This window comes from Schistocerca americana, chromosome 2 (genome assembly GCF_021461395.2).
Source record: "Schistocerca americana isolate TAMUIC-IGC-003095 chromosome 2, iqSchAmer2.1, whole genome shotgun sequence".
In the NCBI taxonomy this organism is placed as follows: Eukaryota; Metazoa; Arthropoda; class Insecta; order Orthoptera; family Acrididae; genus Schistocerca; species Schistocerca americana.
Genome location: NC_060120.1, coordinates 946601383 through 946618243, shown reverse-complemented (window position 1 = coordinate 946618243; position 16861 = coordinate 946601383).

Here is a 16861-nt window from a genome sequence, read left to right as displayed (position 1 = left end):
TTGGATTTTTCTGCGTACATGGAATTTCTGTTCCACAATTGCACTGGCGGCTTTGTAGTGTGCTAAGGTACAAGTCATAGGTAGCAGATACATATGAATTTCCTAGTTCTTTGAAAACGCGTTGTTGCTCTTCCTGCGTTATCAGCAGGGAGACTAGAGTTACTGCTTGTGTTCGAAAGAGTGAATAGGTCTCATTAAAATCATCCAGGTAACACACTCTGGCGCTATTGCAGTCATACAATATTACGCCACTGCTGCAGTTTGAAACACTCTTGTGTAATGGCTTTCCAGTTTACCAACTCGGTAAATAGACGTAGCGCTTTACATACGCCAACAACAAAACTTTCTTGTACTGTATTTGATTTTCAAGCTAAAACACTATGGGAAAACATATCACCTGCAATTTGATTAATGAAAGGAAACAAATAACGACTTAATTGTATTTAATGTTCAGATTAATTAACATACATTCTTTATTTTTGTTCTATCGTCCGTTTTAATTAATTGTATTTAATATTCAGATTAATTAACATACGTTCTTTATTTTTGTTCTATCATCCGTTTTAAACATATATTCTTTATTTTTGTTCTATCGTCCGTTTTATGATGCTCAATGTTCTTTCCTCCTTAAAATCTCACAGCATAACCCTTTTTCTTGCCCGTAGTCTCACAGGAGACAGCTCATTTTATTTCTCCATCCAATAAAACACGAGAACATTCTTAAATAGAACAAATTAGTATATCGTCGTATCAAAGAATAAGTATTACTTTTATTGGTACAACCCTGCTCGTCCTTGTTTGGTTTTCGCACTCTCGTCTACAACCCGTGTTCCCTCTATCGGGTCGTCCTTAATCCCGAATGGTTGAGAATGCTCTTGTCCATCCAATATCGTCTCTCTCACTTCTCCACCGTTTACGACGCGGAAAACGAAATAAAAATCAATTTTGTAATAACTACTTCTTGTTTACGTACATTAGAACATCATCTTGAATTATATTCGATTTGTGTGCTACTAGAAATTGTGTGCTTGTGAACGAAATTCATGTAACGGTGTATACGCGAAAAAAGGAGAGCTTCTGTAAAGTTTGGAAGGTAGGAGACGAGATACTGGCAGAAGTAAAGCTGTGAGGACGGGGCGTGAGTCGTGCTTCGGTAGCTCAGGTGGTAGAGCACTTGCCCGCGAAAGGCAAAGGTCCCGAGTTCGAGTCTCGGTCGGGCACACAGTTTTAATCTGCCAGGAAGTTTCACATCAGCGCACACTCCACTGCAGAGTGAAAATCTCATTCTGGAGTCCATGTAATGCTTGTGACTGACTTTGCAGCAAGAGTCCCATTGTGTGAGTGATTGCTCCCACAATGGATTGACCGACCAGATTTCCTCTATTGACGAGGCCTCATTTGAATGGTTCAAATGGCTCTAAGTACTATGGGACTTAACATCTGAGGTCATCAGTCCCCTAGACTTAGAACTACTTAAACCTAACTAACCTATGGACATCACACACATCCACGCCCGAGGCATGATTCGAACCTGCGACCGTAATAGTTGCGCGGTTCCGGACTGAAGCGCGTAGAAACGCTCGGCCACAGCGCCCGGCTGCCTCATTTGGTCATGATGGTATTTTGAATAGGACGAATAGCCACGTGTGGGATGAAGAAAACCCACACGCTGTAGTAGTGAGACACCATCAAGTACGTTTTGCTGTGAAAATCTGGGACGCTACTGTAGGTGACAACATCAGTGGGGCATATCTTATATCTAGCCGCCTGAATGGCCACCAATTGACCTCCTGCGAAGAGTTTTATCTCAGTTGTTGGAGAAAGTACTTATGGCTGTGGATGTGGATACACATGACAGCGCATCACCCCACTTCAATATGGATGTCCGCAAACATCCTGGTGCTGTGTTTCCTGGTCGCTGGATTGGAAGGGAAGGTCTTATTCCATGGGTAGCGAAGTCACCTGATCTGAATCCCTCTGATTACTGCCTAGGAGGATATCTAAAGTCATTTATGGGTTAGGCACCAGTGGATATGCAGATGGAATTATTGCCAAAATTATAGCTGCCTGTGACATGATTGGAAACACACCAGGGATAATTGTCATGGTGCGTCAGAATCTTGTTCGCCGATGTCAGGCTTGGATTGAGGTTGATGGTAGTCAGTTTCAGCACAGTTTGTAAGACACTGTGCAAATTGTACGTTCATTGTGTGAGTGATCGTGTTTGCGGTTAACTAATGTAAACAGAAAAATACACAGTAATGTGATTTTATTCCTATTACCTCCTTAAGCTGGCTTCTTCGAGCCGAGTTTCCCTACCTCAAATTGTTTAGTAGAGCAACCTCTATGTACTATTAAATTTTTTCACCCTGTTATGGAAACACACTGTATACTCAGCAGATCCAAACAGAATCCACCCCACTTTCCCCAGTCAGGGCTCCCCCCCCCCCCCTCACCATTCCTCTCCTGTTGGTCCTCTTTACTCTCCCAAATCCCTCCTCTAAACATCCACGCACACAAACACCTTATTGCGCACTGCCACTATTGCTACGTTTCCTTGATACCCCTCTTCCTGACAGTCTCCGCTCTTTCATGACCTCCTCGTCTATGTCCCTATGTTAATTAGTCAACACATCGGCTTTTTCACTTTTTCAACTTATGCAATTGTCCATCTGTCTTTTATAGTTTTTGAAACATTTATTTTTCATTTCATATGGGTCACTATTTCAATTAATCACTTAATCCGCCTTCTACACTTTAAATTATGTAACTAAAATTCTGTCTTTTTAGTGTATCAACATTTATTTTATGAGTTGCAGTGTCCAGTTTTATAACAGGTTTTAAATTTTTTCTCTAACATAGCTGAAATCCGACGACTTAGACTATCGCTCAAAAGTTATCGAACGCCCTAAAAGTAAGTTAAGTAAGGCAAGTTATCATATTCAAATACGAATTAGCTATATTTTTTCCACAGTGTCGCACTCAATAGAACGTTTGAGATTTTTGTCCCACGCTTTTAAAAATGAAATCGTTCAAAACATAACTTTCCGTTGCTATGCTGTTCAGTCATCAAGCACTGAACGCGGCTAATTCTGTATTGTGGTAGCATAATCTCTCCTGACTCAATGGTGTTCATAGGACGTCAACAAACCTGTAAACACGGTTGCAAGTAAGAAAGGGGCCTATAGTTATGCATGACATATCAAAGAGTGAAACCGCGCGGGATTAGCCGAGCGGTCTAAGGGGCTGTGCGGCTGATACCGGCGGAGGTTCGAGTCCTCCCTCGGGCATGAGTGTATGTGTTTGTCCTTAGGATAATTTAGGTTAAGTACTGTGCAAGCTTAGGGACTGATGACCTTAGCAATTAAGTCCCATAAGATTTAAAAAAAGTGAACTTTAGTGAGTCCTCAGTGTAAACATCGACAATGTGACGAAGAAATAAGCTTTGAACAGAAAAATGTTTTGTAATTGCTGTAATTTGTGCCTTTAGGTGCAGCCCGTATTACTATTCGACAACTAGTACGTCAGCCCGTCCGATGTGGCCGAGCTGTTCTAGGCGCTTCAGTCCGGAACCGCGCGACTGCTACGGTCGCAGGTTCGAAACCTGCCTCGGGCATGGATGTGTGTGATGTACTTAGGTTAGTTAGGCTTAAGCAGTTTTAAGTTCTAGGGGACTGATGACATCAGATGTTAAGTCCCATAGTGCTCAGAGCCATTTGAACCATTTGACATAGCAAGTCTAGAACGTATTTCCTTGAGATGTGTACGTTATTCCCAGTAGAGGTATGCGGTTAGTGGCCTGAATCTGGACCGACCTCGAAAGGGTAGGCCAGAAATTACATCAAAAATAATGAGAAATATACAGGGTGAGTCACCTAACATTACCGCTCGATATATTTCGTAAACCACATCAAATACTGACGAATCGATTCCACAGACCGAAAGTGAGGAGAGGGGCTAGTGTAATTGGTTAATACAAACCATAAAAAAATGCACGGAAGTATGTTTTTTAACACAAACCTACGTTTTTTTAATGTAACCCCGTTAGTTTTGTTAGCACATCTGAACATATAAACAAATGCGTAATCAGTGCCGTTTGCTGCATTGTAAAATGTTAATTATATCCGGAGATATTGTAACCTAAAGTTGACGCTTGAGTACCACTCCTCCGCTGTTCGATCGTGTGTATCGGAGAGCACCGAATTACGTAGGGATCCAAAGGGAACTGTGATGGACATTAGGTGCAGAAGAAACTGGAACAGCACATAACGTCCACATGCTAACACCTTTTTATTGGTCTTTTCCACTGACGCACATGTACATTACCATGAGGGGTGAGGTACACGTTCGACGGACGTTTCATAGGACGTCGAGGACGCATAAATTGGACACCCCGTTCTACTGATCTTACACCTCTGGACTTCTTTCTGTGGGGTACGTTAAAGGAGAATGTGTACCGTGGTGTGCGTACAACCCCAGAGGATATGAAACGGCGTATTGTGGCAGCCTGCGGCGACATTACACCAGATGTACTGCGGCGTGTACAACATTCATTACGCCAGAGATTGCAATTGTGTGCAGCAAATGATGGCCACCACATTGAACATCTATTGGCCTGACATGTCGGGACACACTCTATTCCACTCCGTAATTGAAAACGGAAACCACGTGTTTACGTGTACTCAATCGTAACAGGGAAAAGCCGATGAGTGTAAGAACTGTGACAATACGTCTCAGGCAGTGAACTTTAACGGGCTTGTGGCGGCTAAAAAACCATTACTGTAATCCTATGGAAGTGCTTTGGGGTCACTTGGATAGATCAGTTAAGTCAAGGCCTGTTATCAATGTTCATCACATCTGGACCAGCCTACAAGACGAATGGCTGCATATCACCGAGGAAACGCTGAAGAAGCTGACAGCAAGAATGCCTCGCGTATGCAGAACAGTTATTAAAGCCAAAGGAGGGTACTTTGAGGAGAGTAAAATTTGACTGCATGTATTTAGTTTCAATAAAAGATTGTTCCAAATGTGACTTACGAGTATTTCTAACATTTGTGGGTCCAATTTGTACTTTTTTTCCTCAAAATCACTAGTGTTCAAGAACATTAGAGCGGTAGTGTATAGCCGCTCACAGCCTACCCCATCCCATATGGAGCTAGGAGAATGGAATGACAATAAAGGAAAATAGTGGTAACTTATGACTGACGCGTAAATGTAGCTGACAGCTGTAAAGATAATTTTTGGAAACCCTTTATAATGAAATAAGAATTAAACAGCTTACAGCGTTTGCACGCGCGGTCGATGACTTGTCGACGACCTCTGCGGCAAATGGCTATAGCCGCAGTCCGCTCAGCTGTCGGACTTACGCAGTCCCGCGCTCCCTCCGCGTCGCGCAGCCGGCTAACCGTGTTAGCGGTTCGGGATGGCGCCGCCGCCGGCGTCGCTCGCGCTCATTCGATTAGTCGGGGTCGCGGGACGCCTCCGCAGACCACCGGCCTCACAACTGCCGCACTATTGCGCGGCCTTCCGGGAAGGTGAGGCGCCAAAATTCGTTTCCAAGCAGCAAATGGCGAAAGAATTTGTCCACCATCACGTCTCCCTCCGGGCGGAATATGCGGTGGGAAAATAAAATTGGCCCGGGAAAATATTTCGTACACCTTAAAACAGGCAATCCACCTTTCATCATCTGCCCTGGTACCGAATGATGGCTTTTACCGGTTAAAATTTATGTAAATTAATTCTGGTGTTTTGGCATTAAACCTTGTTCTTCATCTAGATCTACATATATACTCCGCTAGCCAATAAAAGCGGCGTGTGGCGGAGTGCGCAACTCGCGCCAAAGTCATATTTCCCCCCTTCTGTTCCACTCGCGGATCGCGCGAGGGAAAAACGACTGTCTGAACGCCTCATTACGAGCTCTTATTTCCCTCATCTTTGAATGGCGATCATTGTGCGATTTGAAAGTTGGTGGTAATAAAATATGTTCTACATGCTCGGTGAAGATCGGATTTCGGAATTTAGTGAGCAGCCCCTTCTGTTTAGCGCGTCGTCTATCTGCAAGTGTGTCCCACTTCAAACTTTCTATGAGATTTGTAACGCTCTCGCGATGGCTAAATGTACCAGTCACGGATCTTGCCGCTCTTCTTTGGACCTTCTCAGTCCCTTGAATCAGACCCAAATGGTAAGGGCCCCATACGGACGAACAATAGTCTAAGACTGGACGAACTAACGTATTGTAAGCTATTTCCTTTGTTGAAGAACTGCATCGCTTCAGGATTCTACCAATAAACCACGATCTAGAGTTCGCCTTACCCGTTACTTGTGTAATCTGATCATTCCATTTGAGATCATTTCGAAACACCCATATACTTGACGGTTGTTACCGCTTTCAAAGACTGGGTATTTATTTTGTACTCGTACATTAATGGGGATTTTCGCCTTTTTATACGCAGTAGGTTACACTTACTAATATTGAGAGATAACTGCCAGTCATTACACCACGCATTTATTTTCTGCAAATCCTCATTGATTTGTTCACAACTTTCGTGTGATACTACTTTCCTGTAGACTACAGCATCATCGGCAAACAGTCTAAGGCCGCAGTCAATACCATCAACCAGATCCTTTATGTAAATCGTAAAAAGCAGAGGACCTATTACGCTGCCGTGGGGTACACCTGAAGTTACGCTTGTTTCTGTTGAAGTCAACCAGTTCTGGACGACATACTGCTCCCTGTCTGTTATAAAACTTTCTATCCAACCACATATGTCATCGGATACACCGTAAGCGCGCACTTTTTGTAGCAAGTGACAGTGCGGAACTGAGTCGAACGCCTTTCTTAAGTCGATAAATATGGCATCAACCTGGGAGCCGGTATCTAGAGCCTGTTGTATATCATGCACAAAGAGAGCCAGCTGTGTCTCGCATGACCGCTGTTTCCTAAAACCGTGCTGGTTTCTGCAGATGAGCTTTTCAGAGTCTAGAAAGGTCATTATGTCTGAACACAAAATATGTACCATGATTCTACAACAAAGCGCTGTCAGTGAAATTGGCCGGTAATTGTGTGCATCCGATTTTCTATCCTTTTTATAGATTGCTATGACCTGGGCCTGTGTCTCTCGTACTTGACTATGGTATGTGGCTTCTTTGTTCCTTATAGTTTTTCTTTTATGGGGGTTCACTTCTCAGCTTAAGTGAAATGTAGCATCATCACTGAACGCTAAACGAGAAAAGAAATCACCTTGCATATCGATACCCAAGAATGATTCACAAAACTCTACACGTCAATGTTTGTCACTATGTGACACTACATATCATATCCGAATATTGATATTTGGTTCTGATGGGGCACAGCGTCTGGTTGTGAGCACTGTGGGACGAGGATCATGGGAGAGCGCCCCTCGTGGCTGGCTGCAGGTGTGGCGGCACGCAGAGCCAACTGTGTGGGGCCCGCACGTGCTTCTCGGATTCGAGCGCCCCATCCGTGACGTCAGAACTGCCCTATGGTGAACCCAAAGGGTTGATTTATACTGTTCACGTTTTGCGCACATGCAGCGCAAAGTATTATAGATACAGAAGAGAGCATGATGTTAAAGAGGAAGCAAAGATGATGGTGTTGCCTTGTAGATGTGCTCTGGAGGTAGCGCTAAGCAGATTTTTTGCAACTGAAATCCAGTAAACAATTAATATCCTTTAGAGTTTTAAATTTTTTAAAAAGCTCTTAAACTATTCTAAAATCTTACTCTTAGTTGCATTAGTTGTTAGCGGTTCTTTTATCACACGGTCACACACAAACGGTTTCACGATGATTTAATGGCATCCGCAGGTGTATACCTCCATGAAAAATTACAGTATAGTTAGAAAGTATAATAATGATAAAAATAAGGCAGCTAATCAGACATACAGGGGAACAAATAGTTACATAACTAATTTAGCATTGGTTTGCTAAAAATAAACGGTCTGCCAACGTTCGGATTGCGTTCAAAGTGCCATAACCAGATAAACTGAATGATTACGAGGTGAAACACAAAACCTTCCCATGGGTAGCAGGCGTAGATAGTGTACACGAGCAGTGTAAGTCGCTAGTATGGACCTACAAAACAAAAAAAAGAGTTGGAATAAGAGCCCAGAGGAAAAGTATGAGGAATAAATCGTGTTTGGATACAAAACATAAAATTCACCATTGATGAAAAATAAAGAGATGCCTGAAAAGCCGCTTTGTGGAGACGTGGAAATGCTTCAAGCAGGAAGGCCAGGTCACCTAACAGCTTATTTGAAGAAACGTCAACACCTACGTTTGATGTTAAATTGTGACAATGGAGCTGTTACCTATCTCCGTTTAATTGTTCTCCTAATGGGTTCCGTTACAATTTAACCATTCGTATCAGATACATTATATAATCGTAAGACAGAGATTTAGGAACCAGGTTTTAAATTGTAAGACATTTACAGAGGCAGATGTGGACTCTGACCACAATTTATTGGTTATGAACTGTAGATTAAAACTGAAGAAACTGCAAAAATGTGGGAATTTAAGGAGATGGGACCTGGACAAACTAACTAAACCGGAGGTTGTAGAGAGTTTCAGGGAGAGCATAAGGGAACAATTGACAGGAATGGGGGAAAGAAATACAGTAGAAGAAGAATGGGTAGCTTTGAGGGATGAAGTAGTGAAGGCAGCAGAGGATCAAGTAGGTAAAAAGACGAGGGCTAGTAGAAATATTTGGGTAACAGAAGAAATATTGAATTTAATTGATGAAAGGCGAAAATATAAAAATGCAGTAAATGAAGCGTGCAAAAAGGAACACAAACGTCTCAAAAATGAGATCGACAGGAAATGCAAAACTGCTAAGTATGGATGGCTAGAGGACAAATGTAAGTATGTAGAGGCTTATCTCACTAGGGGTAAGATAGATACTGCCTACAGGAAAATTTAGAGACCTTTGGAGAAAAGAGAACGACTTGTATGAATATCAAGAGCTCAGATGGAAACCCAGTTCTAAGCAAAGAAGGGAAAGCAGAAAGGGGGAAGGAGTATATGGAGGGTCTATACAAGGGCGACGTACTTGAGGACAATATTATAGAAGTGGAAGAGGATGTAGATGAAGATGAAATGGGAGATACGATACTGCGCCAAGAGTTTGACAGAGCACTGAAAGGCCTGAGTCGAAACAAGGCACCGGGAATAGAAACATTCCATTAGAACTACTGACGGCCTAGGGAGAGCCAGTCCTGACAAAACTCTACCATCTGGTGAGCAAGATGTATGACTCAGGCGAAATACCCTCAGACTTCAAGAAGAATATAATAATTCCAATCCCAAGGAAAGCAGGTGTTGACAGATGTGAATATTACCCAACTATCAGTTTAATAAGCCCCAGCTACAAAATACTAACGCGAATTCTTTACAGACGAATGGAAAAACTGGTAGAAGCCGACCTCGGGGAAGATCAGTTTGGATTCCGTACAAATATTGGAACACGTGAGGTAATACTGACTCTACGACTGATCTTAGAAGGAAGATTAAGGAAAGGCAAACCTACGTTTCTAGCATTTGTAGACTTAGAGAAAGCTTTTGACAATATTGACTGGAATACTCTCTTTCAAATTCTAAAGGTGGCAGGGGTAAAATACAGGGAGTGAAAGGCTATTTACAATTTGTACAGAAACCAGATGGCAGTTATATGAGTCGAGAGGCACAAAAGGGAAGCAGTGGTTGGGAAGGGAGTGAGACAGGGTTGTAGCCTATCCCCGATGTTATTCAATCTGTATATTGAGCAAGCAGTAAAGGAAGCAAAAGAAAAATTCGGAGTAGGTGTTAAAATCTATGGAGAAGAAATAAAAACGCTGATGTTCGCCGATGACATTGTAATTCTGTCAGAGACAGCAAAGGACTTGGAAGAGCAGTTGAACGGAATGGACAGTGTCCTGAAAGGAGGATGTAAGATGAACATCAACAAAAGCAAAACGAGGATAATGGAATGTAGTCGAATTAAGTCGGGTGATGCTGAGGGAATTAGATTAGGAAATGAGACACTTAAAGTAGTAAAGGAGTTTTGCTATTTAGGGAGTAAAATAACTGATGATGGTCGAAGTAGAGAGGATATAAAATGTAGACTGGCAATGGCAAGGAAATCGTTTCTGAAGAAGAGAAATTTGTTAACATGGAGTATATACTTAAGTATCAGGTAGTCGTTTCTGAAAGTATTTGTATGGAGTGTAGCCATGTATGGAAGTGACACATGGACGATAAACAGTTTGGACAAGAATAGAATTGAAGCTTTCGAAATGTGGTGCTACAGAAGAATGCTGAAGATTAGATGGGCAGATCACATAACAAATGAGAAGGTACTGAATAGAATTGGGGAGAAGAGGAGTTTGTGGCACAACTTAACAAGAAGAAGAGACCGGTTGGTAGGACATGTTCTGAGGCATGAAGGTATCACAAATTTAGCATTGTAGGGCAGCGTGGAGGATAAAAATCGTAGAGGGAGACCAAGAGATGAATACACTAAGCAGATTCAGACGGATGTAGGTTGCAGTAGGTACTGGGAGATGAAGAAGCTTACACGGGATCGAGTAGCATGGAGAGCTTCATCAAACCAGTCTCAGGACTGAAGACCACAACAACATAAATTATTCTCTAATTTCATTTGTTCATGTTACACTACAGCAAGTTTAAGTTCCTTTTGACAGCTCATCTATGTATGATTTGTACCACATACGCCTAATATTAATTTATGACTGTGGAGCGGTTATTCGTTTCCATTTAACTGTTCCTCAAATGGGTTTGTTACAATTGTAACCATTTTATACATCACTCTGCAATTTCATATCACTCAAGTTGTATTACAGTAAGTTTTTGTTCCATTGCACAGGATGCCCACCTACGTATTTGTTCTACTTATGTCTACTACTACTTTGAGTCTATGGAAGGATTACTTGTCTTTTTAATATGTTTGTCTAATGGGTTTTGTTGCAATTATAACCGTTTTCATAGATCATTGTCTAAAGATTATTAGTGTTTTATCACAGGAAATTTCAATGGCACTTCTAATCTTAGCGGCTTTTACCTCTGCTCTGTAATATCCCTGTATGTAATTGTAACACTACGGACGGTCTTTTTTATCTTTTATTTATGACGGTTTCCAGCCTTCGTTTGGTCTGTAATCATGTGTCTTACATCTCCATCCTTACACTCTCTAGCAGCATATTTCCATACATCGTATTTTATAGTTTTATTACAAAAAAGAGATCTAGCTACCAATGGGTAGTTGAGATACTTCCTTGTTTCATAATTTAATTAATTAACCTAAATGAGATTTTAATTTAACTTTTGATTAAAATCCGGATATCATTTTATGCAAGAAAGCTACGTTAGCAGGAAGGCAGTATGTGTTGGCAAACTTGATTGCACACGAAATATATCATTTGGTTTGTAAGCTTTATATTTTTATTTGTCATTTTAACTAATTGTTGACAAATTTGCAGTTTTTGCCCACAATTTGAAATTGACAAACTTACGTTACACCTGACTGCAGCAGTGCACAGTGTAAAACATAGGAGTCATACATGCCTATACTGTAATTAGTGAAGGCACAGAGATCGTGAACTATTTTAATTACTGCTGCTAAAATTTGCAGTTGTTTAAAATTAACTTGTGGGGAGGCTACAGCAGTTCTAATTAAGTGTAACATATCCAATTTGTTTATGTATTTACCACGCATTGATGGCACATTCAGGTTTTTACTGCTGTTCTGTATAAAATGTTTCGAAAAACGCTGGCGGTAGGATGTCAATAACTGACGCACAGGCTTGGATTTTCCGGGGAGGAGAGTGTCGAAGGATTAAGATGGTGACCATCGTATTCTTTATGCTTGTTCGGGATGGCTTGGAGGAGGCACGACTTATGCTAGTCGGAGAGGTGATCCGGCCACGCACAGAAGATTTCATGTCGTCAGTTGCAACACTTCGCAATATTTTGTGTCAGTTCAGTGGGTACTTGGAGATATTCTACACTGGTCAGGACTATCTTTTATTTCTGCCAGTTGTTCACCCGAACTTGTATTTTAGCGAGTGAAGTCGATTTGGTGTCTGAGTTATTTGCGCTGCATCTGACTTTTAGCTCAGTTTTCCAATGGGGACTTGATAATTTCGTTACTAGTCGCCACTTAAGATTACTGCATCCTGTGTTGATTAGACTACTATTAATTTATGTTACTATGGAGATCGATTAAGTTCAGCTGTGAATACCGCCTGTTTTTCCAGTTGTTTTATGTGTTTTGTTTATATAATGAATGTGCCAGTCGCTATGTTGAGGGCTCAGACTACATTTCAATACACTTAGCTGCATAGTCTATATCATCAGCCTGCAAGATCTTGCGTGATATGCATTTCAATAAATTTCATGTGCTAAACTTGACTACCTGTTGTTAGGGAATATTATTTAGATTTGTTCCACCTACGATCAACCTAACAGTATTCACTCAAAGTGTCAATAGCGGAAGTAAGAACAGTAATCCCGTAACAGTCGAAAAGCAACAGTGACTTTTACTGACTCACTTATCATTAAGTGTTCGAAGCAACTGCATCCATTGTGATCACAAAAGAAGCCAGACGAACACATAAGGAATGAGTAATTCTTGGCTGTCATGGCGGTTGGACTTTCGACTTTTGTGGACAAGGTGCAAAACCCTGTCGAATGCACAAAATGTCTTGAACGAGAAAACAGGCACCCCTTATACAAATAACCAGCGTCTTGCAACTGAAGATGCCGAATGCTTCGGGATGTCGCAGATGCAGTGCCATACTATCGACGATAGTCACTGAGCACAGTTATAAATGAATTGCACCCGTTGAAACGTAGGGAGCAAAAAACCTTTTGTTGTGGTCTTATCTACATCATGACTCGATGCACACTGCAAACGAGCGAACGAATGCACTTCATCAGGGAACCCCAACCGGCAACTACATGAACCAGCAACTGAACTACCGGAGCCAAGATAAACTTTTAGTTTCGATGCCTGTCAAAATTTGTCTCTCGTTTCTGTTTCTATTCATATAGGAGATATACCAGGGACGCACAATAAATAATGCAACAAACATCTTTCTCAGAGCAGGATGGTTCAATTCACTATTAAAATACGAGTATATCATATTGTTTCCTTATTTTTCAATGAAATCTACGTTAAGTTCTGCGGTCTAACGCCACCTCAATGTGAGAGCTTGTATGCCACCATGGAACCATTCTATCGGCCAGCGCCTCACCCAATTTCTGGGTGCATCAGTAACTTCCCGATCATTACTGTAGTACTTCCTCGGAAGTCCATCCTTCAGTGCACCAAAGCAACGGAAGTCAGGAAGTGCGAGGTCTGGCCGTAGGGCGGATAAGGAAGTTTTGTTATCTCCTCTCGGATGTGCAGACTTCTGTGTGGCCTTGCGTTATCGTGGAGAACAAGTGCATTCGCATTTTTGTGGCAACGAACACGCTGTATCATTTCTCTAATTTCCTAAGAGTCTCACAAAAGACATCGGAGTTGATCGTTTGACCATCAGGGAGGCCATCGTACATGGCCGTGCTGGCCCCGGCTTATGCCTTGGTTTAAACCTTGACTGTTACTCTGCGTTTGGTTTCCCGCGGTTATTGCGGTTATGCCGTGGTTCTTCTTCTTTCTACGTGTGGCAGGAGCAGTGTGTATCGATATTCGCACCTTGTAGTATCTTTGGTCTGGTGCTTATAGTTTCCGGCTAGCGGTGTGCGGCAGTCTGTCGCTTTGTGTAAATCACCCAGGAAATCTCCGCGCGGTGCAGTGGGTCGGGCACGCTGGCGGTATCTAAGCAGTGTCGGAGTGTGTGGGAACTGTTCCGATAGCTACGGGGTTCGTGGCTCACCGACCAAGGTCATCAAAGTTTGTGCCGTTGGTTTTCGTGGTTGGCTGTTGGCGGTATTCCCGTGAGCAACAGCAACTGTTAGAGTCTGCGAAACTTTGGCCATCATCCGGTGTTCAACTGTATTTTGGTTATTTGAAGTCGAAGTGCACCAGCGGAATTTTCTGCCTTGTTGCCGTTAGCGTTTCGGTTACCTGCCCTGGCCGCTGATGTAAAATTCAGGCAGTGTCCTTTCCTCACCGAGTTGTCGCTGTGCAACACGTGTGTGTAGTTTTGACAGCTTGAGCATACTTGGTTTTGGGCGGCTACGCCTTTTACATTCTGGCTTTGGAGTTCTTTGTGCACTGGTCGGGTGGAAAGCAAGTCATCTTGTCGGTGGGTCCGTTGACTGTCTCTTGGTTGGGTTGCCGGCGGTTCGGATATACATAGTTGGGCCGACTACCTGTCTCTCCTAAGCGAACTTTAGTATTTCAAGTGCAGACTTAGCCCCGTAAACTTCTGAGCACCGCTGGCTGTACTGCCTTTTCTTATTGGTGTATGACTGTCTGTTTTAATAACTTACAGCCGATGGTTTGAATTTGTATGCTTTTAGTTGGGTTTTAAATAATAACCCCTCAGCAGCTTTAAAATTGAAAATTCCTTACTTGTCAAGTCTTGCATTGTATGCCTCATTTAATTCTTTTTATAAAGCTTTGGGCTTCCTGCCTACTATAAATTATTTTAGTTGTTCTAAGTAATCGGCCTTCAGCCATTTTTAAATTAAAGTTCTTGTCTTTCAAGTATGAGACTGTGTGGGGCCTTCAGCCTAATTGAAGGTAAATCCTTCTGCCTTGTGATTTTTTTAAAATTAATTTAACCTGCAGTCTTAAATCATGGGCCTTCAGACATCTTTAAATTAAACTTGTTTGCTTTTCGAGTGTTAGATTAGTTGGGCCTTCAGCCAAGTTATAGAACTTACTTACGTGAGGCCTTCTGGCTTCTAAATATTCTCTTCTGAGTCTGAATTTTAAGTTAATGGCATTCAGTCGTTTTTAAATGTAAGTCGTCGTGCCCTTAAGGCATCAGATAGTGTGGCCCATTCAGCGGATAACTAAGTTCAAAAAATTTTTCTGTATTTTTTTGGACAAATAAATAATGTTATATGTGTTTCAGTGTAACTGACAGCCCCCTTTTTGGCCCTTTTCCACAATTCCAACTACCTGTTCTGTCCTGCGGACTTAATCAGGTTGTCTCAGTATAGAGTAGCCTCCCCAGAGTCCCAGAATGCTAAAGATATAGATATTGCCACCTGGTGGTACTGTTTTGAACTTCCTCGTCGAAGAAGTCGTTGTGTGATGTAACACTATGGTCTGCCGACATGTTTCGGCCTCAAAGTGGTGAATCCATGCTTCATCACTAGTGACAAGGTTTGACGAGAAATCGTGACTATCAGCTTCGTAACAAACGAACAATTCACCGAAGTTGTACCTTCCTTCCTCTTTATGCTCTTCAGTTAGGCTTCGAGGAACCCATGCGAGTACAAATCTTTGAATACGAAAACTGGTTGACAAGTGTGTCAGCACTAAAAATGTAGCTGTCAGATTGAGCAATGAGCTGCTTGATTGTTATTCGTGAGTAAGAGTGCGGGCTCTTTGCAACATTTTTGGCGTCAAAGCTGTGTGCAGCCAGTCAGCGTGTTGAAACAGATTTCCGTCTCCTTGGTCCGTTGACGACAAATGCTTCGCCCAGCGACTTCACTTCCCCTTATCAACTGCCTGGTGTCCGTAGAAATTCTGTAAGCGTCCGTGAGTACTTTTTATGCTCAGGTTTCCCGCCGAAAGAAATTCAGTAACTGCTCTTTGATACGAAATAGCAAACCCTGTGTTATTAAAGTATTCCGAAGGAACACTGTACCGTACTTTTTAATATTACAGGCACTGCTGTTTTGTATTTATTCGAAAACATCAGGCCGTCGACTCCCAATAAAAATGTCCTTTGTGGACGGGAACACACGTAATGTACGACTGCTGATTGTGATACATGGATGACGACATGGAAGTTTGCGTCTGGCCGTGAGTCGTCCACGGATAGCCAAAACGTTTCAGGGGAGCGCTGTCGTAAAGCGGGAACTCTGAGTGCCAGTCGTGGTCCGGCACAAATTTTCATTGTCGTCACCCCAATATACAGCCGATGGTGAACATATTTGCAATTGCGAGTACACTTCCTGAACTGCTCGTTTGTTGTAACGCACCTCAGTTGCACGCGCCATTTTGAAGACTGGTAATAGTACTTTCCTTTACCGGGAGTTCATGGAAGTATATGAGATGACACGGTAATGTTTACACATGCTGCAAACAAAACTACCATTAACGTTTGGTTGCATACCTATCTTCACCAGCATATGTTAAAAATCAATTATTACTGGCTTCTCCGACTTACGTTTACTGCAACTAATTAAAGAAAATTTTACATCAGACGGATTTCGCTTTTATTTACAAAGCATCTTCTGTAGTCATTCTGCTAATTTGGATACATATGTTTCTACATTTTGGTTGTATTAGATTAAAGCAGTATTTATGAAGTTGGCATGCAGTTTACCTACGGTGTTTCTGCCTCTTCTTCGCATGTCTGAAAACCACAATTTCTTCCCACTTTGTTAGCGGAGGTTGACGTCGAAAGAGACTGCGTTACACAAATACATTTCTCAGTTTTTGCCTTTTTTGCACGTTCTATTACGCTGCATTGAGTTTATTTATACTTCACCTCCCTTTCGCGGGTACACGTAACTGGCGTTCTAGTTCCAAAAGTAAGGAGAAGTGTAAATACGCCAATGCAGCATAAGAGAAAGTACAAAGAGGCAAAAACTGCGAACTGTAGAAGTGTAACGAAGTTTGTTCCGACGTCCATCTCCGCTAACAAAGAGGGAAGAAGTGACTGTTTGCAGAATATGTGAACAAAGAGTCAGAAATACCGTAAGTAAATTTCACGCAGACTT